This window comes from Athene cunicularia, assembly GCF_003259725.1.
Source record: "Athene cunicularia isolate RWA chromosome 28 unlocalized genomic scaffold, athCun1 chr28_part3, whole genome shotgun sequence".
NCBI classification, from domain to species: Eukaryota; Metazoa; Chordata; class Aves; order Strigiformes; family Strigidae; genus Athene; species Athene cunicularia.
In genome coordinates this window covers 198,488-216,674 of record NW_020799141.1, presented here as the reverse complement: position 1 = coordinate 216,674, position 18,187 = coordinate 198,488, and the positions used below count along the sequence as shown (strand labels likewise).

General features: G+C 46.6%; 1 protein-coding gene across 1 annotated transcript in view; it reads left to right on the top strand.

Annotated features, from left to right (window-relative positions):
• Positions 1-18,187, top strand: part of FBN3 (fibrillin 3) — a gene marked incomplete at its 5' end in the record, with an annotated part of 112,827 nt that overhangs the window by 30,186 nt on the left and 64,454 nt on the right.

Sequence of the window (18,187 nt, the reverse complement as noted above, 5' to 3'; positions counted from 1 at the left end):
GTGGGGTGGAATATCCCTCTGGTCAGTTCAGGTCACTCCTTGCAGCTGTGTCCACTCCCAGCCTCTTGCCCAGCCCCGGAGTGGGGCTGGAGAGCAAGACTTGGCACTGTGCAAGCCCTGTTCAGCAACAGCCGAAACACTGGGGTGTTATCCACGCTGGTTTAGCTACAAAAGCAAAACACAGCACCACAGTGAGGAAAGTTAACTCCATCCCAGTCAGACCCAATGCAGCCAGGTAATTTTGGTGCCCACCTTGAGTTACCCTGAGCCGGGCTTGCAGGACTCTCAGTGTTCGCTGCTCCTGCTCAGCACAACTCACTGCAGCTCGTGGTGGCTGAGGAGTTAGGGACCACACGCAGTTAGGGACCACATGCAAAACGCTGCTTTAAGGACTTGGCCAGCTCGCACAGGAACTCTGTCAGACGCGGGTAGACGCAGTTCGCCAGGCAAGCACTCAGCTCCCCCATCAGAAGGACCATTTCTGCAGTCTCCTGCCTCTCTCACTGTATCGAATCAAATTCCTGCAGCAACTCAATTTATTGCCTGAATATGACCTGTCCTGTGTGCTTCAGAAGACAGTTGGGTGAAGGAGATCAATACTATGTACCACCACAAATTAAAACTTATGATGTCACCAGCTGATAATTTTCAAATGAACATGGACCTGAAACCTCAAAAGTCACTATTCAAACCTTTGCAAAATTATTTGTATGGTTACTACTATACGGAAAAACCTTGACAATTATGACCAGAACTTAAGGTTTTTCATGAAAGAAACCTCCTTTTAGTAAAAATGTTACAAAGGGGAAACGTAAGCCAGCTCTGGTTTATTGTAAACCTCACGCAGTTTGGTGCCAGCTGCTCATCCCGTATGAATCGGAACAGCTCCAGTAAGAACCACAGTTTTCACCAGCTAAGAATATGGCTGTTAGTGACATGTGGCTTCGCTGTCTTTGTGGCTAGATCAGATTTACGTTTGGGCACTGTGGGTATGACCGAGGTTTTGGCTGACACATGAAATTTCTCCCTTTCCTCTTGGCTTCGACGGACATCTCACGACACTGCCCTTGATATGATTTTTGGCAAGGGTTAGAGTGGCACGGAGCAGAAATGAAACTGAAACACGAAGCCAATGGGCAAACTCCCAGCGCTAAGATCAAAGCACCCTGGAAATATTCTGCTTTTCTAGCCTCTCACTTTCCCAAGATCAGGCTAATTCTGTTTAACTCCATGTCCAAGGATTGGACTGTTCTTGCCTTTAATGTTTTTGGTTTTTTTTTTTTTTCCAAGTTGGGGATTCTTGGCAACATGATTTAGGGGGTGAGATAGGAATAACAGTTGGTTTCCGGTAGCCCAGGCATCAGTCAGCTCTGCTTGAATGGTGGCCAGCAGAAATACGCAGAACTCTGAGAGCTGTGCAATGTTCCTTGGGTTGCAATAGTATCTGCCGAACCTAATGGTGCAGGTGCCCCATAAAAGGCCTCTGCTGTGGTTTGAGCCTCACATTTATTGGATGCAGAGGAGGGAAAGCTCTTTAAAATCCTCGACACACGTTTACTGAAGTAACCTTTCATTGCTCCAGTCTCCTTTGTACTCTCCTGCAAACACGGCTATTGGTCAAGCACTGCAGCTTTATAGTCTTTAAGCCCTCTCCTTGCCTTTTTCTAACACACACACACACGTGCACGTGCAGATAGACACTGCTTTGGTTGTGGAAAGGTATTATAATAACAACCTCTCTCTTTTGAAGGTTCTGCCTTGCGAGATTCCTTCCCTTAAAGCCCTAAACCCAAGCTCCAGAGCTGTCTGTAGAACTGCTTGCTTTTTTTTTTTTTTTTTCCTAGCTCAGGGGGATCTGAAGTACTGAGATTCAGAAATCAGACTGGACATGGGCTGTGTTTGAAAAGAAAGCTGGAAATTTCTTAAAGAAACTGGGTACAACAATGCCAGGAGGGACTGAAAAATCCAACTGCCCTGACTCTGTGTGTGTGTGGTAGTGGAGTGGGGAGGAGAGAGAGAGTGGAAGAGGCAGGGAAGGAAGGGGTCTGAGCAGGGGCAGACTTTGGAGACATCTTGTAATGTATAAAATTCTTTAAATAAAGAGAGCATTTTTACAAAGCCTTTAGAGATTTGGTTGAGTCCAGACTTGTACTAAGAGACAAAACAAGCTCTCCAGCTGTGTATACACAGGTCTTCCCTGCCAAGACAAACAGAGCTCTTGCTTTGCTAAGAGATGTTAAAAGTTACACTTTTCAAAGAGGCTCCTGGCTGGGCAGTCTGTGAGCTTGCAGCCAGGTGAGGTGGTTGCAAGTGACCTACCAAGAATAATTAGTGTGACAGCAAAGAACTTAACCCTTCCAAGGAGAAAATTAATTCCCGCTCCATCGCTAGGCCTGTTAAGATGAAGTCCCTAAGCACCGGACTTACTGGAGACATGGCCGCTGCCGAATTTCTGTCATTTCTCCATCTAAAGCAGCCACGGTATTTGACGTGTTTGCAGGCATCCTTGGGAGTGTCCAGTAACAAGACACTCAAGTAGCAAGCTTGGAGGCAGCACGGATCATCTTGTAGCTCTCAGTTTAGCTCTGAGTCTTGTCCCTAAAGATTTTTCTGAAGAAAGATTAATTCAAAGCAGAGCCCCAAACCCACTGGCTTCTTCAGCCCAAGGCTCCGTGGTGATGCTCTCATAGCACAGCTGGGTACGTGGTTGAGTACTCTGGAAATTCCTCAGATTCCTGCCTGCACCTCTGCAAGCAGAGAGCTTCCACTAATGCCAGTGACTGTCTAGGGAGACATCATTCACCTTCCTCCTTCCCACACGGAGTAGCTCCTGTGGTATATCGGGGGATGTGGGGTAGGGGACGACTTTGTAGAGTCGGGCTCATGGTTGGACTCGACGATCCTGAGGGTCTTTTCCAACCTGAATGATTCTGGGATTCTCTGATTCGGTATTTCTCATGGGGCAACCGTTGCTACCTACTACATGGAGTACGCTGGCATTAAGGCAATAAGAACGCACTCTTGCACTCCATCCTTGCGTCTGCTGCTTCCAGAGCACAACATGAGAGACTGTCCTGGCTACAGAGCACTCAGAAAATAACAGGTAGTTTAAACTGGCTTTCAGGCAAGAAGGCAGAGATAATGTGATACGTACGGTCCTTTCCCTCAGTGCTGTGCTGTGAGATGTCTACTGATAGGAACCAGCTGGATTGGCAGATCAGACCACACTCAGCCTGCAGAAGAGAGAACGTGTTGTAGGACACATCTCTCCAACTCTCCCAGCCCCGTTACTGAAATGGGGCGCTTGGTTTGAGTCACAGCTGGGTAACGTGGAGATTTTATGTTCTGAGCCTCGGACAAAGCAGTGTGAGCTCTGCTGCTCCATCCTGAGTCTGACTGGGCAGCTCATTACATCACCCTGTTATGTTTCTTTGTAAAATAATAGACATTTTGCTTCAGCGTGAGGACTGTGAGGAGTCACCAAAGGATTGCAGGAGAGCTGGTTAAATCGGCTGCTGATAAGAGCGTGACTGAGGCGTGACTGTGTGCTGAGATACAGTCAGCTGTGCATTTGCTCCTGATAAGCCACCTCCAGGCTGGAGCCACGGTGTTAAATAAACCGTAAGATGCCTCAGACCGAAAAGTTGCGTTAAGCAAGCAGTTCATTAGGAAGGACGGACTCGCCTCACCTCACGCTGCTGTGGCTGGCTGGCTTCTGGCCCAAGAGCTGCTTTGCTTCCAGCCAGCATGGAGACATCGGATATTTGAGGATGTGCTTTTACAGGTGGAGATGTTACCTCAACCTAAGCAAAGACAGACTATTGTCAGTCTGAAATAAATGCCAGGAAATGTGGTTCTCAAAGAGCTCCTTTTTATCAAAATTCACCAGTGTCTGTGTTTCAAGAGTTAGCAGAAGCAGGCCAGCTGACCCCTCGCACACCGATCACCTCTCTGCTGACTCTTTGGCTTTTCAACTTGCTGTTGTATTTGAGGGACCTCAGCTGTCTGCTCGCGTGCCACTCATCTGCTCCCCTACCAAAGAGCTCTGTCGGGGAAGCTTCTTGAGCTCAGCACAGGTATAACCAAGAGTTCCGATGGGATTTTCTTCACCCAGGAAAAACCCCTAAGTGGTTTGTCCAAGATGAAGTGCCATTCTTCCTCAGGGGGCATTTCTTCCCAAGGACACCTGGATAAAACGGTGCTATTACCTCAGGAAGAGTCTTTGGTTGAACACACTTTCTATCCCAAGGGCCGTACTCTCGCTGTCAGAGGTGGCCAGGTGACACGTGTGTGTGTGTGTGTGTGTGTGTCCCTTAGCAGAGAAATCCTGACCCAGGTTATTCTGCTGCAGCAAGGCAAAGCGAATGAAAACCGAAGGAAAACAAGTTTAAATTGGAAAAAAAAAACCAGATCACGTTTTTAACAAGGAGGTCCATTTCGAATGGCTGTTTTCCACAGGAATGTGCTGGACCCCCCCCCTCTGCACTCCATAACCTCACTTCAGAGCTCTGTGGGGTAGATGTGTCCAGCTGAGCACAGCATGCCGTGAAACCTTCTAGATGATGGAGTGATAACAGCACTGAGGGGCAGGATTCACTGACCGAACACAGACATTGCCCTTAGGACGAAGGTATACAGAGGGGTGATCAGTTCTGCCGCAAATATATGGACTTCTCTACGTTTAATCAAGGGAATCCGATCTATGGAGTCCTCAGATAGGAAGGGAAGGGCTTTCTGAGGATGTGGTGTGGCTAATCCATATGTAGTAGGGCTTAGGCAAGAGTCTCTGGTTGTCGTGCTTGTTTGATGTTGGACTTCAGGCCAATTCATTCTTACGGATTTAAAATCTAGAAATGCCCGAACAGCGTAAAAATAGTTGTCTGGAGGCTTCTCTCTGCCACAAGGCGCAGCGTGGTGCCACCCCCTCAGGTTGTTATCCGTACAGGAGGTAACACCACACAACGATACCGACTTGTTTCGCAGAACAAAGAGCTCCGTCAGTCCAGCTCATATCTGTGCCGAGGAGTCAGGATTCCCGGAAAGGCTCATTAGCTTTGTACAACTGCTGTTGTTTCTAGCGCGGCCATCAGCTCTTCCTTTGCTCTCTGGAGGTGTGTTTTCCTACAAGGTTTGGGATAGCAGTTTAGCCTGGCAAGCACTGAAAAATGTGCCTATGTGTGATGATAAAAAGAAGGCATTCGGACTCCACGGATCTCTCCGGTTACAGATTTATTTAGGGATTTAATTTGACTTTATTTTGCCCTAATCGTATAAAGAGATAATTTTACTTTTAAACTACAATAAACTAAATTCCTGAACACTGAGCAACAGCTGCTGCTGCCGTACACTCAACAAGCTGCGTGTTCCACAGCTTAAGGCTCCAGTAAGAGGCTGCTTTGTAACTGGGGCAATCTAACTACCTTCACACTTCATTCAGGAAATACTTCACTTCAGAGGTAAATACCTTAATAGCTGAGTACTCAGAGAATCTTAGCATCATTTCCTCTCTCCACTTGACATCTTCAGAGATGAAGAACTAGTGAGTATCTTGTATAACCCCAGCAGCTTTTGGTAACATGAACTCACATTACATCAGTGTCAGAGGAAAAGCTGCAGCACAGAAAAAAATGAATCTGTGGGGAGAGAGGCCAATTTTTTTAATAACAGTTTTACAGAAAAGTGAAACATCTTGATGTCATGTCTCTGATTTCACTCTCTTTCAAGTAGGAAAAAATTTGTTGTAAAAAAGTGACAACATTTGACTCGGGTGAAGGTGTAGAAGCTCCTCCTGTGTTCCAAGCATGAGGTTTAATTTGGGTTTTTTTTTTCCCATCCAACTGCTGAAGTCTTCACTGTGGGTGCCAGTTGCTACTTCTCATGAAAGGAAGTCTTCTTTTACTTTGGAAAAAAAAAGACTTGGAGAGTAACATTCTCTATCTGGAGACTGTGCTTCCCACGATTTGCCTGGTTCAGAAGGCCCTTGCTGTGTCTGTATGCCCTCTCCTCTTGCTGCAAGGTTTCCAAAAGCTCAACCAATGGACTTGTGGGGTGATGCTCTTCGGTGCAAACACTTCTGGGCTGAGCTGTGCTCTTGAAGCCTTGCATGGTTGTTCCCAAGTCCGACATGCCATGAAGAACCTTGGAAGGAATTGCGTCCAGGTAAAGAAAATAGCAAACTTAAAACTGGCACCCAGTGTCTGAGTTCTGGCTCTTCGTTAGCCAGTACGAGAAATCAAAGCCCTATCAACTAAAAAGAGTGTTTCAAACGTGCACAAAAGCAAGGATGAGAGCCACGGCAGGTCCTAGACATGCAACGTCCATGGAAAAGGCAGTGAGTATCTCCTGTTCTTCCATAATCCTCACTACAGGACTGTTCTCTTCCCAAAACCATAACCAGGACCGGGTTTGATTGAAGCAAACCCGCTCCCAAACAGCAGCTCCTCACCGCCAGAATCCACGTCTGTCAGCAATTCACAGCTGTTTTCAAGAGATTCTCATTTATCTTATTTCTTTCCAAATACCTCAAGAACTACTGTCAACCATTGAGTGAGGGGGACACGGGCTTTCAAAAATTGCCGAGTTTAAAGGGCTTAAACACATGACAAAGAGGAGAGCGAGTGTGTGTGGACCCTGATCCCATCCCATGGCAGAGTCTTGGTCAGTCTTTTCACAGCGGGTCTCAGATGAAGCCACAGCAGCAGTCGGTGGAGAGCAGATCCTGTTCTGCATGTCCAGTGCTTCTCCGAAAGTGCTGTAAAGTATCAGGACCTTGGGATATAACCAGAGTGAGCAAAAGCAGGTCTCGAGCCTAAACACGGGGAAAAAGGAGAAATAGCCTCTAAATTGCTACTCAGTACCTTTTATTTTAAAGCTGTTGCTAATTTGCATCTGTTTTATTCCTGCATCTCCATTTTTCTGCTTAGCTCAAGCTCCAGCTTTTTATATTTTAGCGTGTACGTAACATGAGGATCTCCTCTGATGTGCACTCGGGGGGGGTTCTGAGTCTCAATAATGTGTCTGTGTCCGTAGAGTCACCAAAGTTTCAAAAGGATTTTGATGTCTTTTGGGTTTTGGTGGGGTTTTTTTTGTTTGTTTGTTTGTTGTTTTTTTTTTTTTTCAGCGGGGTGGGGCTTGTGAACCCACAGTTCCTCATAACTCATACAATTCCAGTCCTGGAAGAAATCTCCATTAATAGTGAGTCAGACTCATGCAAGTCCCCAGATTAGCATATTTTTATATGCTCTATCAATTTCGCTAAAATCCTTACCGTATAGGACAACAGTTCATCTCATCCTCATCATTTCATTTAATCTCTACCAGTCTAACTGCCACTCATCCATCGTCCTGAAATATTTAAGCACTGGAAGAAGTGCCTGGGGAGGCTGTGGATTTTCATATCCGTAGGTTATTAAGAACAAGTTATGCAAATATTGGTTAGGTCTAATTCTGGTAGTCAGTCTTGTCTAGGGAAAAAGAAATCCGAAATGATCTCTGGTGTTCCCTCCGGCTGGAACTTTTCTAGTGACAGACACCCCATGCCATACATAAACAGAATACATGATCCCAATCACCGTCTTGTACCATGCAGATGGATGCTAGAGCGAGTGTCTCCGCGTAAACTGCACTTTAATCCACTCAGATTTCCAGATGGTGGGAATATTGCAGAATACCCCATTATTCTTACTTGTAAGGCTTCTCCAAGCCCCTCCTGAGAAGAGTTATTAAGAGTGGCTTTGTCTCAGCTTTTCTGTTTCCTCTTCATAATGATTCTTTTTCCCCAAAAATATTCAGTCTGATTTGGAGGCTTAGGAGAAAAGAAGCAGCCACACAGGATGTGTCTGTGCATGCAAAACCATAGCAGGAAGCAGCCGACAGTAATTTTGTCCTTTTATTCACTCCTGTCTACCCAGGGATGTACATATTTCCTACCTGTAGCTGGAAATGCCCCCCCCCCAAGCCTAGGCATGAGAGAACCTATATCATGCTATCAAGAAAGGGACCACAAATGGTTCATGGGAATTCAGTGATATGAGTTAACTTGGAAAGGTCTTTTAACCTCAGCCTTTGCATTTCAGATGAAGTTAAAGTCATTAATTTGAGCTGCCCTGTAGAATTTCTGTTCTGGGGATGAAATATCAGGTTTTCAAAAACATCTCCTCCATGCAGCCTCTGCCTGTGCCTGAGGTCCATGTACAATGTGAGACTGAGCCTCAGTCCAGCTGCTCCTCTGAAGGGAGAACGACACACAGCACCAGTCCCAGAGGAATGGAGAGACCCCAGGACCACGGACTGGGATGTGGCTCCTGAGACCAACCTGCAATTTGCTTTGTCTTGGCCTCCACACGCATCCCCTGAGGTGCAAGGCTGTTCCAGGGTGTCACGAACTCTTATTCATTTCTTGGGATTCGGTTCTCTGGGGCAGGAAAAAGGCAAGGGGAAGCAGTGGCTATGGCAGCTCCTTGCTGCCGTGCCCACTCAAAGCCCTCGGGGTGCTGTGAGTGTGGTACACAGCTGAGACACGAGTTTGCTGGACACGCGACACTTCTTCCCGTCAATTCCAGATTAAGCTTGAAACTACTCTGACCAAAAATCTAATGGAAGAATGATATTGGCAGTGGTTAGGACTTTTTTTTTTTTCCCCCCCCAGATGAGCTTTTTTAATGAAAAACTGGGTTTACAAAGAGATTTCTCATCCTCATCAGAAACCAGGCGTTCAGCTGACTTTTCCTAGTGCTCTGCTAATCCAGATGTTAAGACACAAAGCAGAACGCATAGCTGAGAAATGTGATGGAGTTCCTTCTCCTCAGCCTGCCTCCAAAGGTGAAGCATAAGCTCCCATTTCTCTACGTTATGGTAGAAAAAAACGTTTTGATAATCAGCTGTAGCCCAATGAGTTCTGACATCTACTGCTGTAACTTGCCTGTATTTATGCAGAAAGGTCTGGCAGAAGCTTCACCATGAGCGGAATTCAACTCTGTGCTCAATTGTAGGTTGCCATTTTCCTCGTGCAGACAGGTTTGCTTGATAAAATAATTATAGTTCTGTGAAACCACATTTCCCTCTGATCTCTGCAGAAAGCCAGGCGTAGTCTGCTGGGAGTACTGGCGGGACGTAGACGCATCCTGCACATATAATTTTTCTGCATGCCCATGGGCTTTATAGTGCAATCTTTAATGAGACAATCACATACTACTTTTCCCCTGCCAGAGGGTGGGAAGCACTCCCAAAGCACAGCTACTTAATACCTTTGTTTGCTGCTTGGTGTTCAGCATGTGGCTCAGAGGCCACTTCCCTGCACACAATGGGAACCGGCCTCTGGAATCAGAGTTAATTTCCTCCAGAGACCTTCATGGAAACAGCATTCCCAAGATTGATCTGTAAATCTGACAGGAATGCACTGACTGGAATTTTCCAAAACTGCTTATCCTGGGTACAAATCTCTTTCAGCCTGAATAGGTGAAATTTGGCAGAGGTCCGAGTAACGGCAAAGAGGGTCTTGTCTGTTGCGTTGCCACTGAGAAACTCAGGAGCATCTGAGGCTGAGGGAGCAGAGGAGGCTGGACTGTCTCGGGTTGGGACCTTCTTTTCGCTGCAGCTGGCACCTCCTCCCCTGCTCTGGGTTGGGCAGGAAGGTGTCTGCCGTATCCTCTGACCCCGCATTGCTTTTGGATGCGGTGACGTGTGGCTCGCTCTCATTCCCGCTGTGGGGAGGGTTGTCCATAAGCAACAGTATCCTGACGTTGTTGAACCTGCTGAGCCTTGGGGGAGAAAAGTGGTGTGAAGATAAATGCCTGTTTTCACATTTCACCCAAATCTGGAGACTCTCTCTGTGAGGGCTGTGAGCAGCCCTCTGCCAGCTGACTGTGAGTTGTGCCGTGGGACATCCCCTCACAGCCACAAGCTCAGTGGAGCACGTTTGGAGGTAGATGCATGAGCGGCTGCGGTTCCCGTGCACTGAAACCAACCTAGGGTTGTGCATCAACTCCCTGTTCTCTGCGAGCCCATGAAGATGGAGGAGGAGGAATGCGGACTGGCAGGAGAGGCTTTGCTTGGGCTACATCTGCTCAAGGCTTAGCGATGGGCACTCAGGTCGTGGTGGCACAGCAGCTCCAGCCTGTCCAGCCAAGCAGGGTCCACGTACCCCATCTGTGGCCCGTTGAATGCAAAGATGAAGCTTGCTAGAGTGTATTCTGCTAAGGAGAGCACAGCATTAACACTTCCGTTAATTCAGTCTGAGAAGAATCTAATAGCATGTTATTTGTGTCTGCTCAGTCATGTCTGACGCTTCTTTCCATTTCGAGATACCTTAGGCATGGATAAGCCTCTTCCAAAGAATGCCTTGCTCTGCCTAGTACAAGCATTGCACTGCATTGCCACTTTGAAATACAAACCCTTTGCTGAACGCAGCAACAGACAGATGAAGGTGACCGCAGCTCACGCACAGTGTCATTAAAACAATCAGTCAAGACCTGTAAAACCAACCACAATTGTTTGGAAGTCCTTGCTCAGTCGTGTCCTTGCCATCACTTCCTGCCAGCTCGTTGTCCCCAGAGGAAGGCGGGCAAAGTCCATAAACCCTCTGCCTAAAAATGCTTCCGACCTGGCAGACACAGATTTCTCCTTCCCTTACCCACTGCTGTAAGGAACACACCATCGGTTGCCCCGGAGGAATCCCCCCAAATTCAGCCCCAGCCCAGCCAGCACCTCCATATACTCTTTCTCCTGGTATCCAGGAGCCTGCCCATAACCACGATCTCTGCCAAAGGAGCCTGAGAGGTGCAGGGCTTCCACCTGGGGCAAGCCTGTGCGTGGGAAGCAGTCTGGAGCTATCAAACCCCTATGCCACCCCCAGCACCTCCACTCCCGCACCTCCATCTCTGCACGACCTGACCGGGCACTGAATCAACAGCCCAGAGCATTTGGACTCCGTGGTCTCTTCCAGGGGGGAGGACACAGGTGTGGCAAGTGTCAGCTCCCCGCTCCAGCTCTCGCAGACATTTCCACAACCGCTGGAACTGCTGGCCCCATGTTGTGTGTGCTTTGTGCCTCTGCAGCAGAGAGCCCTTGGAGGAGGGCTGTGCGTGGAGCTCTATCTCAGGTTTCATCAGGCTAAGACTTTCACAGGAAACTGTAAAAATAGGACAGGAAAACTTAAAAAAGTTCTCCCTTTACTATTTCCTTTGAATATGTTTTTTCAGCACTTGGAATGTCTGGCCTTATAAACTGCCTCAGCCAGCTTTTTCTTTTCTGCAAAAGTCCAAACAGTTAAACATCAGGAATGTGGCTGTGTTTGTATGAGGTAAGGAAATGACTAGGTGGAGAAAGTATTCCATGAGAAAGGAGCCCTTTACGGAGACCCTCATGCTGTTCTCCCTGCATCCCCCATCCCCCCCTCCCACCAAAGCTGTCACGTATCGGCAGCCTGAGAGGCTTAGCAGATATTCAGAGTTGCCTTGTGTGCCGAGACCCAGGACCAGCGTGGTAAAAACCTCTGCGTTCACATTTAGTGCAACAACAACAAAAAAAAAAAATTTAAAAAAATCACAGGGTTTGGGGTTGGCTCCTTGCACTTGGTTGGTTGGCTGGTGGCTTTTGGATGCCGTTCCCCTGTGTTCTTTCCCATATGTTCAGGGTCTCCCTATGGGGAGGGCATGACTTGCTCCATTAAGCGTTTTAATTTGGAAGTTATCAGCTCGCCCAGCAGGTCCCAGAGGGCACAGCCAGCTTTCTCTGGGGGCTCTTTAGGGAACGCCCCCATCACAAGCGGCCGGAGTTTGTGTGAGAGTCTTTTTGGGCAGAAGTTTGCCGCGGGATCTGCCGGATTAGTGCCTTGCCTTGGTTGCATGGACTCTCGCTCGCTCCCGGAGCTGCCTATTTAGCTTGCTCCAAAAACCCCGAAGGTTACAGACAGAAAGAATTGCAAAGCTGTGCTCCTGCGGCCTGGGGGACCAAGCTTCCTGCTGATGGAAATCATTCATTGAAAATAGAAAAATTGATATCGGGCTTGGTATCCACTCTCCTTACTCTCCCGTACTGGGTTGCTGGAGCTTTTAGAGAGCAGCGTGGAAGGCTGCCAAAGCCTGGGGCATGCGTTGGAGTGACCTCATCCCAGCGAGGGCTGGAGCTCCCCAGGGATTACTTACAGGCAACGTTTGTCCTTACTGTTTTAAGAAAAAAAAAAAGCCTTCAGCGAAAGCATTGTTTATTATGAGAAGGAATTCGATTTTTTTTCGCAAAGAAAAATTTCTTCTTTCTCGCTGCTCTATTTATTTATTGTGTAAAGAAGGAATTCGCCCAGCCCATAGCCCGTCCCGTGAGGGGTTTCCAGCCAAACGGTGCCAGAGAAATGGCAGGCTGCACAACGGGGTGGGAATGCGGAGGAGAGCTCTTCAGTCCCGTCACCTTCCTTTTAGCCTGGACGCCACAGATCCGCTTACACGGCTGGACTTGGGCATGTCCGTGTTTCTAGGACCGTGTCTTAAATAGCAAGGAAAGTAGTGCAACTGTTCCTGCTTTTACATCTTTACCCGGGGATATGAATTCCCACCGAAAGCATTAATTTACTCGGTGACACCCTGCTTTTTTTTTTTTTTTTTTTCTTGTGAAAATTTTCAAACAAAATACTTCTCCAAAGGTGGTGGGTTTTTTTTGTCAAAAACTACCAATTTTCCCAAAGGGACTGTAAGAACCAGTTAAAAGGGAGTAAAATGTTAATTTTAAATGTGTTTTGGGTTGTTTGTTGTTTTTGTTTGGTTGGTTGGTTTTTTTTTTTTTCTCCCTACAGCAAAGCAGCAATTTAAATTAGATGAAGTTGTAAATATTTCAGGTTCAGATACGGTTTCAATCCAGGTGTTACAAAACATTTGAAAAACGCCCCTGTTTATGGAAATGTTCAGTCTGAGATCTCCTTCAAAGGAATCAGTCTGAGTTGCTGAAACGAACATTTCCCTGAAAAATAATGGCGTTGAGTTATGCTGTATGTCCCGGGGAAACATTCCCTGCAAAAGATTTCCATTGTTTTCGTTTAGCATTGGGGAAACTGAGCGATGGAGATGGTGCCTTCCAACTGTTGTACATAAATGTTTGATAGCCTCGGAGTGGTAATTTTAAATAGTCTGAAACTGATTATTCTTTTTTTAATGAGTCCAAGCTGCATTTCTGGCATAAATTATAGCCGTGGCTGGCGAAGAGTAGTGCATCATTCTTCATTACCTCTTGTAGGGGGTGAGACAGGTTCTGGCGAGGTGAACTTGGGTTAAGTAGGGTAGGCAAAGCCAGGGCAGCTTCCCTGGTCAGCACAGCACCCCAAGTGCTGGAAATTGGGAAGCCACAAGGTTTTTGTGTGCTGGTTTGGCTGAACGGGGAGTACTTGAACTCGCTTACAGCACTTTCACGTCCCACCCCTTCCAACAGGACTCCATGCAGCACGCGGGTGAAGGCAGACGTCCGCAGCAACCGTGAAGCATTTCTCCTAGACACACTAATTAGGAAAGTTAAAAATGTCTACAGGGATATTTTCAGAAAGCTGCTTGCAAGTGGAATAGCGTGGCTCAGCGTAAGAGCATGTGTAATGGCATGGATCCCACCATGAACTCCCCAAGGGTTTGCGGCTTGGAATTGTCAGGAATGACCGTTCATTAGCTATAGGGGTTCCTAACGATCTCCATGACAACCGGCCAAACATGGAAACTGGGAATGAGGTCTATTCCTGTTACGCTTCCTCTTCTGAGCACATCTGGGGCCTGCGTTGGCTGCAGGATGGAGTAGGTAAGACTCGTTGTAGCTCCAGCATGGCTCCGCAGCATCTGCCGAAGTCCCTAGTTCAGGTTAGTTGGTGCTTCAAAGCCATACGTGGGGGGAGGCGAGGGTCTGGAAACAAAAGAGCATAGCAAGGAGTCAGATTTCTTGTGGTTAACGCAAACGCATTGACACTCCCAACTCTGATTCCATGGTGCCTTTTGCAATTCGAGCGCTCACTCTCCTCGCTGCCCGCTCAAGACAAGTAGGCATGAATAGTAACCTAATCTAACTCTCCGGCGATAAGGGATCTACAGACTGAATGCGCTGAGCACAGTCCACTTTGCATTTAGTAGGGCAAGAAAGAAAAACGAGACCAGTGCATGGATGAGGCTGATGATAGATGCTGGGAGAGAAGCCGATGTCAGTCCTCTGCTGTGTGTTTACTGCTTGCAGAACTGTATTTGGAGAGGTTAAGTCAGGCAGTGAGCTGACGGGGGTTTTTTTTTGCAGCCGCAGGTGATTGGTAAAGTTCCAGATATGCATGGCCCTGCTGTGTTTAAAAGTCTCTTCTGTAGAGGTGAAAGGATTCTGACTGCTCCCAAAATGAAGCCCGGTCTGGTATTTCTTGCAGTCACTTTAATGAGAACCTTACCTGCAGATGGAAAGGTGGAACTCATCCATATCCTACCACCGGGCAGTTATTGTAAAGGCTGAGTAAGCTTGAAAGAGGGAACAGGAAGAAATCTCAGCTTTCCGCGAGGAAGCCACCTCGTCTCTGTTTTCCCAAGAAATGTACCAGCAAAGACCAGACTTCGGAAGGACAGCTACCTGCAACAGGGTTCCTGGAAGATGGGATCCCATACGTAGATTGTCAAAGGGCTTTAGACATCTCCTAAGCGTGCATATTTCCTGAATAAAATTTGATTGGTGCCTCATTAAAAATTTAATAATTTGACCATTCAAATTAGCAACAGATGGGAGCTGGAATGCAGCCAGGCTTTCTGGACTCCAGACTCTTAATTTCCTTGGCTTCATTCCCTCCAAAGAAGTCATCTACATATGAAAATCGGGGTGTTCTCCTTACAATCGCGCTTTCATTATCAATCTCAAGGAATTCTGGTGGCAATGCATCCAGCCATCCCTCGGCAAGATGATGTGGGAGGTGCAAGTTTACCCCTTTCCTCTCTGGACAGCGCTGCCGTGCCTCAGTTTTGGGTTCTACAACTCTGAGATCTCAGTCAGAGCCCTCCGTAGGGACACACCACAATGACAGCAGCTGCGTGTTCTTCTCCATGCTCTTTTTGACTAGGAAAAGGGGAACGCAAGCTCTCTTTCTTAGGTGTTTCTGCGTTATCCTAGAGTTAAGAAGGCTCACAGACGTATGATCGGTCACCGTAAGCTCACAGGCAGTGCCACATTCGAACGGAGCCTCAGCCCACCTTGTCCCCGTCATCCAACGCTCCACCTGCAGTGATGCTGCAGGACGATACTGAACCAAAACCAGCTCCGAAGCGGAACTGCCTGGGAGGTTACCAGGTGGTATGAGGGTGGATTGAGGGTCCCCTGGATGAGATGAGTTTGTATCTCAAAGCTCTGGCGGTGTCGGTGAGCTGATGTTTGGGGAACGGCATAGGAACAGGGCAATCCTATACAATCATCCTCTGTAAGACTTTCCCAGGCACCCGTAGCTCGCAACCTTCGACAATTCACAACACCTTCACTTAGAATTCCCCTTAACTTGCATGTTGCCTGAAGAACCCCTTTTCCTCAATTTTTTTTGAGGCAGCACCGCTTCTTATCTGTCCATAATACCTCCCAGTCCCAGCTCTGCAAGTGAATAACCTGCTCCTCCTCTGGCCACTCATGATTTTTGTCCCCTGCTACCACGTCTTCCTCCCGGTGTTTCTTTTTCTGACTGAGGACTGCTGACCAGTGCAGCTCTTCCTCATACATAAACCCTTCCACACCTTTAATCATCCTTCTTGCCCTTTTTCTGATTTTTTTTCCCAGTTCTCTAGCTGCTTTCCGAGTTGGGGGCTAGGCCTGTAAGCAGCCCTTAGGATTAGTTAGGTCACTAAACTGAGTTTAGTGATGATGCGCTCTCTCTTTTCTTCTTTATTTATCTCCTAATACTTTAGCAGAGTCTGTTAGCTTTTTTGTCTTTACAGAGTTGATCACTCCATTGAAATAGGATCACAAAGCGATTTCTTGCATAGTTCTTTAGGTGTGACGGTTGAGAAATTTTAAGTTGTTCACTGGTGTGGGCATAAAGAGTTCTCCTTGGTCTTTTTCTCATGGCTGAAAATTTGAGCAAGAGCCTTTCAGTTGTTTTTGGGTTTTTTTGTTTTTTTTTTTTTTAAAAAAAAAGACAAGGGGTGAGAAAACAACTCAGTTTTTGTTTATTTCTTTTCTAGGAATAAAGTAGAACAAACTAAAGCATTAAACTTGGCATGGCAGGAGACATTAATAAGGACCATGTGCTTTGGTATCTTGTTAAAATTTGGGTCAAAAAAAAAGAGAAGATATTTATTTGGTAACTCACCATTGCAAACACAGTATATATTGCTGTTCTAACTTCCAAACAAAGGCATTTTTATGAGATTGTATCACCTTTACACCGATGGAACTTCAAAAATCATTGCTCTCTTTTTTTTGTGTGTGTGTGAAATTCTTCTTGCTGTGACCTCTCAGTGACATCCACAGCCCGAACTTCTTTTGACACTTCTATCAGCATTAGTGTTTGAGTATGACTCTGCTCCCAGCTGCTCCAGAAATACAAATCAGAGTGAGCATTAAGCTGAAAATAAGCAATTATTGTGCTAATTGATCCTTTCCTAGAGACAGAGGAGGATTTAACGTGTGGTTTCTACGGAGCTTATGCTTACCCCGATGCCGGGTGGGGACACTTATAACTCAGATGAACCTCACACAGTTTTCACCCAGCACAAGCCACAGGACCTGAGGAAGGCAGATCAGCACAGGCACTGGCAGTCTAAAATCCTGCAGAAATTACCAGCATTTCCAGATGATCTTTTACAGCCCAGGATAAAGGCACTCTGTCATGGCTTCGTGCTAGCGTAGGTTCTGCCAATGTGGCTGTCATGCCAACATACCCTATGGGAGAAAGCTTTCTGACTCAAACCATCTATTTAATGGGGTTTTTTTGTCTGGTTTTTTTTTTTTTCCCTTGCTTTTTATTCTTTGCACATGTGTGTCAGGATTTAAATAGAAGGGAGTTGATTGCACTAAAATCCTGCAGAAATTACCAGCATTTCCAGATGATCTTTTACAGCCCAGGATAAAGGCACTCTGTCATGGCTTCGTGCTAGCGTAGGTTCTGCCAATGTGGCTGTCATGCCAACATACCCTATGGGAGAAAGCTTTCTGACTCAAACCATCTATTTAATGGGTTTTTTTTGTTGCTTCACGTGTCAAATCCAAATGTTTCACCGCAAAGACAGCTGTGAGCTAATCTGGGTACCGACGCAGGGATTTGGGTTCACAGTCGATTACTAATTACTGGGCGCTCCAACATCAAAATTCCCCAAGCAAATCTCAGCCAGACTATCTGAAATAACAGCTATTTGACCAACACCTAACTTCCTTAGACAGTTAATGTGGAATTTTCTGGTCTGACAATAACATGGTTAAAGGTCCTTTTTCCAGCCGCAGATCAAACACTTACATGCAATCATCTATTCCCAGTAGAAGGAAAAAAAAAAATAAATCTCTTGTTTAAGAATTTTGTTTCCTGATGAATTCCTGCTGTGCTAATATCCCTAATCAAGGGTCATGAGAGCCCAGACAGTGGCAAAACCACATTCCTTAGTGCAAGCAAGCCCTCCAAAATCTGGTTTTAAGGGATAGGAGGATCCTTGTTGGGAATGGGAAACAGGCTGGTTGTTTCTGCAGCATCTGGGTTTTAAAGATTCAGTTAAAATTGCCAGGGGACCTTTAAGAGTTAAACCAAAGAAATTAATCACAATGACGTGTGTTACCGCAGGAGGTTGCCTTTACAGAGACTGTCAGAGAGCAGAGAAATCCCTTTGCAGACATCATGGGGAAAAGGTTTGGGAGTTCTCTCCCAGACTGTTTCGTGGGTGAGATCTAGGGCTCTGACTCTGCAAGCCGAGTAGAAGTGATCTGACAGCAAGACATCTCCGTTATCCTCCATCTCCACCTTACAGGAGCTGTCAATCCCTAAGGCTGTCCGTGAGAGATGCTTGTCCCACGTCGTCTCCATATGCGTCTTCGCCCCTAACTAAAATTAAGTTTGATCGCTTTCCTCAACCCAGAAGTTCCGTAGAACAGGTGAACTTGCAGCCCCTGAATTGCCCCTTTGTCTGACTTCATATTTTGAGTTCATTCTAGGGGCAGTACTTAAAGGGAGTGACTCAAGGCACAGAATAAATATAGTTGATGGGATGAGCCTGAGGGAGAAGAAGGA